Source organism: Giraffa tippelskirchi, chromosome 1 (genome assembly GCF_054371585.1).
Source record: "Giraffa tippelskirchi isolate mGirTip1 chromosome 1, T2T-mGirTip1v1.2.pri, whole genome shotgun sequence".
In the NCBI taxonomy this organism is placed as follows: Eukaryota; Metazoa; Chordata; class Mammalia; order Artiodactyla; family Giraffidae; genus Giraffa; species Giraffa tippelskirchi.
This window is the reverse complement of record NC_137275.1, coordinates 223,562,420-223,571,187: the sequence shown is the minus strand read 5'-3', so window position 1 is coordinate 223,571,187 and position 8,768 is coordinate 223,562,420. Positions and strand designations below refer to the sequence as shown.

The 8,768-nt window shown below is 48.8% G+C and overlaps 1 long non-coding RNA gene across 1 annotated transcript; it reads right to left on the bottom strand.

Annotated features, from left to right (window-relative positions):
• Positions 1–2,197: 2,197 nt before the first annotated feature.
• On the bottom strand, positions 2,198–8,302 carry LOC145536736 (uncharacterized). The gene is made up of 2 exons (XR_014076041.1): positions 8,195–8,302; positions 2,198–5,941 (listed from the first exon to the last, which is right to left on the bottom strand). It is a non-coding gene; the product is annotated as an uncharacterized LOC145536736 (long non-coding RNA).
• Between the last annotated feature and the right edge of the window lie 466 nt (positions 8,303–8,768).

Below are 8,768 nucleotides of genomic sequence, written 5' to 3'. Positions count from 1 at the left end.
ATCTTCAGAAGACACTTACTTTTCACAGAAGCATCATTAAGTTTCAGCTCTTAGTGCGAGAGGAAAGTGATTTCCTCCCGTGGAGTTGGATAGAAGATGCTCAGGGTGCAAAGACTAAGGAGCAAACATACTTCATTGGGCCGTTTTGTTTCTGACCCAGGAAGCCATGAAGGGCTGGGACAGGAGAGCGCTTCCCCTATGGGGCAGGGCGGGGTGAGGACTCTTGCATCTTGCATTCACTCGTGCCAGGCGTCTGGCTGAGGGCTCTACATAAGCAGTGCCCATGGTAAAAGTCCACAGACTCAAGGGGGCAAAAACGGAACAGTCACTTCCTTCCTTTTTTTCCTATCTGATTTGTTGTTCAGTTGCTAAGTCATGTCGGACTCTTTGGGACCCCATGGACTGCAGCACGCCAAGCCTCCCTGCTCTTCACTGTCTCCTGGAGCTTTGCTCAAATTCATGTCCATTGAGTCAGTGATGCTGCTTCCTGGTGACGTAGACGGTCAAGAATCTGCCGGCGGCGCAAAAGAGTGCAAATCCTTGGTTCGGGAAAATCCCCTGGAGAAGGGAATGGGTACCTACTCCTGTATTCTTGCCTGGAGAATTCCATGGGCAGAGGAGTCTGGCGGGCTACACAGTCCATGGGGTTGTAAAGAGTGGGACGTGGCTGAGCGACTAACACACACACATTTCTAGCTGAACTAAGCTTTTGTTTTGAGCCTCTGGCCAACAGTCTGCAAAGAACTGAATTCTGCTAACAAAACCCAGGAGCTCAGAAGGCTCGGTTAGGCCTGGAGAGGACTGCAAGCTAGCTGCCACCTTATGGTGGCCCTGGGAGTGGTCCTGCAACAGAGGACCTGTGAAGCCACGCTGAGATTTCTGCTCGTCAGACACTGAAAGGTAATAAATCTGTGTGGATTTAAGCTCCTAAGCTTGGGGGTAATCTGTCATAGCAGCAAAACAGATAATACCACACGTGTTTACTGTCAAAGCGATTGCATGTCCCAGCCCAGGGAATTGTGCCACTAGTGAGAGAGCATTGCAAAGCCACAGAGAAACAGTGTAGGTCCAGGGAGGGGTGGAGAATTGGGGTCAATAACACAGCTCAACACGAGCACCTATGACACACCTGGAGGTGTGGACACAGGCAATGCAGAGCTGAACGAGACCTCAGCCTTGCTCCTGGGGAGACCATGGGCTCTGGAAGAGCCAGAGCAGGCTTTGAAGTTCACTTGACCCGGAATCCACATGGAGTTTCCTGAAAATGTCATCACCCTTCCCCAGGAATTGACAAAGGGTGTCTGACACCATCCCTGGGACACCTTCTGGAGTAGAGTGAGCCCAGGTGCCTTGGAAATGCTGCTTCAGCGTGCTCAGCCCTTGCCAACTCTGAGCAGAGACCTGCAGGCAATGAAAGTCATCTGTCCAATAAACCGGTCTGGGCAACCATGGAAACCAAAGCCTCATCCGTCATTGATGGCAATCAAGAGAACAGGAGGTGGCTTGGCCGGGAAAGAGGCATGGAGGGAAGTGGCAGGCATTAGGAACTTGATATTGGCAGGAGGAAAGTGTGACTAGTACTGTTTACCTACTTTGTATTGTGCACTGCACTGGACAGCGTCGCTTTTGAACATCACAATGGGGGTATTGTGATGTTCAAAAGCTAGGCTTATTATTCCCATTTTGCAGGTGGAAAAACTGAGGACCAGAAAGAGTGCAGTCACTTGCCCAAGGTCAGATCTGAACCCAGGTCAATTCAGGCCAAGCCCATGTTCTTTCCATTGGGTGACCTTTTACTCCATCTTTCTCTTATCTTCTATTCACCTTGATTCTTTGATTTAAGAACACTGATTCTGCTGTAGGAGAAAGAACCCTGAAGTCAGAGAGTCTAACTGCCCCTGGCATGACTCCTTGAATGGTTCTGGCCAGTGTAACGCCCTTGTTCAAGCCTGGTTTTCCCACCTATAATATGATAGGTTTAGATTTTATTGGGGGTGTCAAGTAAGTTTTATTTTGCATGCCAGCTCTAACTGGACGATGGTTGCAGTGAGATGTGTCATATTGATGGGGTCTGTGAAGCTAGGAAGGAATTCTGTATGGCTCAGTGAGGTCTTCTAATGTGTAGATTATGGGAATAGATGATCTCCAAGTTCTTTTGAAAGTCTTTGAGTGTGTGACTCTTTTTTCAACATTCCTCTTTTTCCTTTATGGGTTTTTTTTTAGGCAAAGCCAATCCAGAGAGGCCCCATCTGCCTCCGCTGAATATTAAACTGATGTATGCAAATCGCGGGCTGGCTGGACAGCCCCCGGATCTGCAGGGGGATGAGACCACACAAAGACCCATATGTTGCTGCTCTGATGGCATTGTTTTACTGCCTTCAGTAAAACCCCATCTGTAGTGGGGTGATCCGTGAGAGCACCAAGGGTCATGCTTAACCCCTAAAACCATCAACTAAAGAGCCATAAAGAACCCTGCTAGGACTGTTGACTCCTGGATGCCACCCAGATTGCACCCCTCTTCCTGGAATTTGGCCTGCAGCAAATGTGAGCACTTGGTTGCCGGGGTTCAGCTTTGAGCTTCCCACCTAGAACACAGATGAGGACGCAACTACTCTGGTGGGGTGGGGGTGCGGCTGGGGACAGGGGCAGCTTTCCCACTGGTCACTGGATTTGTTCTTTCTGGATCTTTGATGTTTTGGCCACAGCTGGAGAACTGTAGGTTTTTTTAAAAAAACTTTTTATTTTGTATTGGAGTATAGCTGATTGAAAAACAATGTTATGACAGTTTCAGGTGAACAGCAAAGGGATTCAACTATATATATACATATATCTGGACTTCCCAGGTGGTGCTAATGGTAAAGAACCCACATGCCAATGCGGGTAGACATAAGAGACACAGGTTCGATTCCTGGGTCGGTAAGAACTCCTGGAGGAAGGCATGGCAACCCACTACAGTATTCTTGCCTGGAGAATCCCATGGACAGGGGAGCCTGGCAGGCTGTAGTCCATAGCGTTCCACAGAGTTGGACATGACTGAAATGATTTAGCACGCACTCACATATATGTACCCATTCTCTCCCAAACTCTTCTCCCATCCAGGCTGCCACATAACATTGAGCAGAGTTCCCTGTGCTACACAGGAGGTCCTTGTTGGTTATCCATTTTAAATATAGCAGTGTGTACATGACCTTCCCAAACTCCCTAACTATCTGCCTCTGGCACCCATTAGCTCATTCTCAAAGTCTGGGAGTCTGTTTCTGTTTTGTGAGTTCATTTGTATCATTTCTTTTTAGATTCCACATATAAGGGATGTCGTATATTGGAAAACTGTAGGAGTTTTGTCCTTGGCAAGGCTGAGGGCCTGCAGGCCGCATGCTCCTTCCTGGTGACATGATGAACTGCCACAGGGGCCCTGGGAAACGGTCACCCAGTGCCCACTCTGACCGACCGTCCCTGGCCCTAGGGGGACCCCCCCACCCCCTCCTTCCCGTGCCAGTCCCTCCAAGCTAGTAAGACACAGCTGTGGGAGAGCCGGGCGGATGCGGTAAAGTCACCTGCTAGGGCAGGGCTTCCTGGGAGCAGGGCCCTCCAGAGGAGCCATCCCCTCAAGACACTTTGATGTCTCTGGGGAACACTTCTATTGAGTCAAAAATAACTCTCCAACTCCTGCCTCACCGAGTGGGTTTGAGACATAAAACAAGTAGTGTGCTTTAGATAGAAGATTATTTGGGTCACCTTCATTAGGAGCCTTTGTCCCCTGGGGCTGAGGGGGAGGTCCCTGCAGGCCACGGGCTCAGGGCAAGGTAACTCCAGGCCGGAACACGACAGAAGGTTCCCTACCCACAGCCCTCCTCTCTTGGAGGGAGCCTGGGCCCAGTGTCCGTTTTCCTTTTCTTTTAAAAGTATTCTGTATTAATTTTCTTAGGGGCTCAGACGGTAAAGAATCTGCCTGCAATGCAGGAGACCCGGGTTCAATCTGGGTCAGGAAGATCCCCTGGAGGAGGAAATGGCAACCCACTCCAGTATTCTTGCCTGAAAAATCCCATGGACAGAGAAGCCTGGCGGGCTACAGCCCATGGGGTCGCAAAGAGTTGGACACAACTTAGCGATTAACACTTTCGCTTCTTTCATCTCAAAAGTAACACATGTTTATTGCAGAATAACTTAGAGGTACATGTAAGCCAAGAGATGAAAACACTCTTCCCCCTCACCTCTTGATGTGGAGGGACCATTGTTAACATTTTAGTAATGGAATCTGAGAAGGGGGTGGCACAGAGCCGAGGACCAGGCCCTGGGGTCAACAGATCTGCTGCAACCTCTGGTTCTTCCTCTGACCAGCTGTGTGGGCAAGTGGCTCATCTTTTCTGAGCCTCAGTTTGCCCATCTGTAAACTGGCAGTGATAATAGTTTGGTGTGAGGACTTACTGAGGGGACTCACCCTCAGTCTTCACATGGTGCTGGGCATGTAGCAAATGCTCCAGAAATGATTATGTCCTTACTATTATCATCTTGGTACTGACCTCTCATGGGGTCAAGGTCATCCAGAGGGGAAAAAGACTGCTCTTAGGAGCAGGGACACTGTTCTTCAATCTTGGTGAAATTAAGGGGCTCTAGGAGGGAAAGTAACATAATGTCTCAAACAGGCAGTTTTAAATAGGAAATAATGGGAGATGTATGCTCCAGTTTTATAGGGATCAAAACTTCTTAAAAAATTGAGAGCAGAAGGGAACGCTTTTTAGTTTAGGTCCGTAACCCCAGAGTCATATATATATATTTTCCAGTTGGACAAAACTGCATGGCAATGCAGACTTCCCCTGGCTTCTGGACCAACTGAATCTCATTTTTGAAGCTGAAAATGATCTGACTCTGAAGTTAGGGGTTCTGCTGGATAGGGATAGAGGTCATAAAAATCACAGGAAGAAAGGGCTTGGAAAGAAACAGGGAATTTCCTAAGCGATAAGCTAGAAGCAAAGCAGAAGTCCACGTGCAGATGCCTGCCTGGTTGATTCATCACCATTGTCAGATGCTGACGCTGAGTGGGAGAAGGAACTCCCCTCCCTCTGCCTGCCTGGCAGCTTATTCCACCCTAAACTAGCCCTGAATGCTCTGTGTTGGCCCAGATGAACACCTATTTCCTTCCAGACGTTTCTGTGTATGTACACGTGTATACAGATTCTCACTGTATCTTTAACCCGACTCATTCTGCTTTGTAACCTGCTTTTCCCGTTTAACTCTATGGCTGAACAAAGCCTTGCTGTCTTTTGGTTCACTTTTTTGTCGTCCCCTGGGGGTCATGCTGCAAAAATAATATGTCCATGGCTGCCCTGAGCTTGACCTCTTTCCTTCCAACCCCTGAGTCCTCCCATCTTGCTTTCCTTCCACAGATCCTGTTGTTGACTTTGGGACTCAGAATGCAGACTTAGCTCTGTGTTGGCTGGACCTGAATCCATCCAGCACACTCATTTGCACACTTTCGGCTAATGACCTTCTTTCCTTTTCTACGGAGAAAGTAGAAGCACTTGCGAAAAGAAAACTTGCCCCTTTATTCCTCTACCACCATCCAGTGCTGGAGTTCCTTTACTCGGTCAGCATATTTCAACCCGCTGTAAATTGGTCTTTCATTAGTGAAATCGTAGCTGCAAAAGTCTCTTTAAAAAGTTGCTCCTGCGCTGATATGAGCATGGCAAAGCCCATCAGTTTACATAGTACTGCATCAGGAGGTGAGAAAAAATAACTTTTAAGGTCAAATAAACTCCCAGGGGCAGCTCGAGTGCAGCTCAGTTACCTGCGTCATCATGGCGTGTGAGTCGGTTGTGCGGCATGCTCCGGTCATGTTACTGCCGTTTGATTGTACGTTTTGGGTGCTTCCTGACTGGCTTTTAGTTGCCGCAGTGCTGACCACAGATAGTGTCAGCCGGGAAATTGAAACGTACCACTTGGCCTAAACATAAAAAAGAGATTTGAGAAATGGTATCGTTTAATATCTCCTAACGTTACAGGAGGCATTTCATGAGTGTCTTCCAAACAGTGAGGATTTTAACTGGAGGAGAAGGACTTCCCTGGTGCTGCAATGGTTGAAACTCCATGTTCCCAATGCAAGAGGCAAGGGTTTAGTCGCTGGTGGGGATCTGAGATTCCACATGCCACACCGTGAGGCCAAATAGATGAATAAATAAATATACTTTAGCCGGAAGAGAGACCCATTTGTTGGTTCTTTCAAATAGTACTGATAATAACAAAAGCTAACATTTAACAGAGAGCTTTTAATGTGCCCAGGTACTGTTCTATACTGTAAGTGTATTAGCTCATGTAACCTTTACTTAAGGACCTGGTGACGAGGCCAAACAAAGAGAGGTCAGGTAACTTGCTCAAGATCACACAGCTTGTAAATGGCGAATCAAGGATTTGGAACCAAGTATCTTGTTCCTGGAGGAGGAAATGGCAACCCACTCCAGTATTCTTGCCTGGAAAATTCCATGGACAGAGGAGCCTGGTGGGCTGCAGTCCGTGGGTTCACAAAGAGTCGGACACAACCGAGCAACTGAGCGCACACACATCTTGTCTCCAGACGCTATACCCTCGACTCCTGTCATTCCCATGCTTACATGGCAGAACCACACCCTGGTCTTAACCAACTCTGCCTCTTCTGTGCCTGCCCCTCAAGGCAGCCGGTGGGTCTGGAGAAAACCATTAAGCCACATTGGCTGCTTCCCGTTAGTTTCTGGAGAGTGATTCTCCCATGGATCCTTGCACTACCTGGCAACCATCATCCATTTCCCTGGTCCAGTTACTCTCCAGAAACTCCATCTGAGTTTTCTCACACCTTCTCCTCCCTCCTTGAATCTCCAATACCTCATCCCCTCCCTCGCTCTCACCTGATGACCTATTTCCCATTTTACGGAGAGGACAGTAGCAATCAGAAAACTTGTTTCCACCCCCTGCCCTGCCTCAGGATGCTCGTGTTTTGCCTTCCCTCGTGTTAAGACAGATGCACGGTCCCTACTCCTGAGAACAACTCTCCTCCTCTATGCTCCGAGGATGTAGCTTCAGTAATTGTCCCCTCTCTTGCCGGCATCATAGCTCGTTCCTTTTCTCCTGAAATCGTTAGCATCACTGTGCAAACATGCCAAGATCTCTTTTGTGTTAAAACAAACAACAACCTACCAACGCAATCCTACCTTCCCCTTCAGCTGCCTTTTTCCTTCTCTTCTCCTTTATAAAAAAACTCTGGCAAGAGCAGTCTTCATGTCTGTCCCAATCCTTCTCCTCCATTTCCCTCTTTCAACAACCTGGTCAGGCTTCTGCTCCTATCTCTCCATCCAAACAGGATTGACCAAGGTCATTCAGGACCCACGACCTCTGCGTGGCTCAAGCCAGCAGTCTAGTCTCAGGCCACCCATAGTTGGTCCTGTGTGCATTTGACACAGCTGAGTACTTCCTTGTCCTTAAAGCTCTTCCCTTACTTAGTCTCCAGAATGCCTCCCCGTCCTGGTCTCCACTCCCTTCTCCTTCGTGTGCTCCTTTTCACTTTCCCAGTTTCTTTGTTCTCTACATGACTCCCTAATGCTGGGGGGGGGGGGGTGCCAGGCTCAGCCTTCGTACCTCTTCTCTGCCCACATTTCCTGTTTGGTGATCCCACGTTGTCTCCCTCATGCTTTAAGCATCATCTCCAGCAGATGACTCCCCAGTTGACAGCTCCAGGTTGAACCACATCACTGCCCTGATCTCCAGACTCATCTGTCTGTCTCCACTTCGATGTCTAACAGGCATCTTGAAGGTAACACAGCCCAGATGGGAGTCCTGATTCACAGCCATGCCAAGCCTACTCCTTCCTTAGTCTCCCCATCTCAGGTAGGGTGACTCCCCCTTTCACTGTACCAGTTGTTTGGGCCAGACGCTTTGGAGTCCTCCTTGACCCCCCTCTTTCTTTCATATGCTTAACCAATTGATCGGAACTCCTTCAGTTTTGTTTTCAAAGCAGACCCAAAGTCCAATCACTTTTCACCATTTCCACCACCACCCGATCTAATCCGCCAACCACCCCTCTGGGATTATTACAAATACCTCCTTTTCTCCCTGTTTCTGCCCTGACTCCCTATACTCTCTTCTCAGCCCAGCATCCCAAGTAATGCTATGAAACCGTAGGGCAGACACTGCAACTCCTCTGCTTAGAAACCCCCAACAGTTTCCTTACCGCTCCACGGGGAAGCCAGAGTCATTGTAGTGACCTTCCAGGCCCGGTGTGACTTGTCCCAGCCCCATCCCTCACTCGCCTCTTCTCTGACCTCGTTTCCTAGTCTTCTCCCCCTTGCTCAGTCTCTCCAGATGCTCAGCTGCAGCCTTCTTATTTTTCCTTGAACGGCCCAGCAGCCTGCTTGCCAGGGAGGTTATCAGTGGCCAGATGCCCTTCCCCAGGCCAAGGTCAGCTCCCTCGCTCTTTTAGACCTCTGCTCAGACCTTCCAAGTTGAAGCCATCTTGACCTATTTCAAATGGAAGCACTCTCCTCTCCAGAATCCCTAGCCTCTTTCTGCTTTATTTTTTTCCACAGTGCTCATCACTATACTTGGAGAAGGCAATGGCACCCCACTCCAGTACTCTTGCCTGGAAAATCCCATGGATGGAGGAGCCTGGTAGGCTACAGTCCATGGGGTTGCTAAGAGTCGGATACGACTGAAGCGACTTCACTTTCACTTTTCCCTTTCATGCACTGGAGAAGGAAATGGCAACCCGCTCCAGTATTCTCGCCTGGAGAATCTCAGGGACGGCG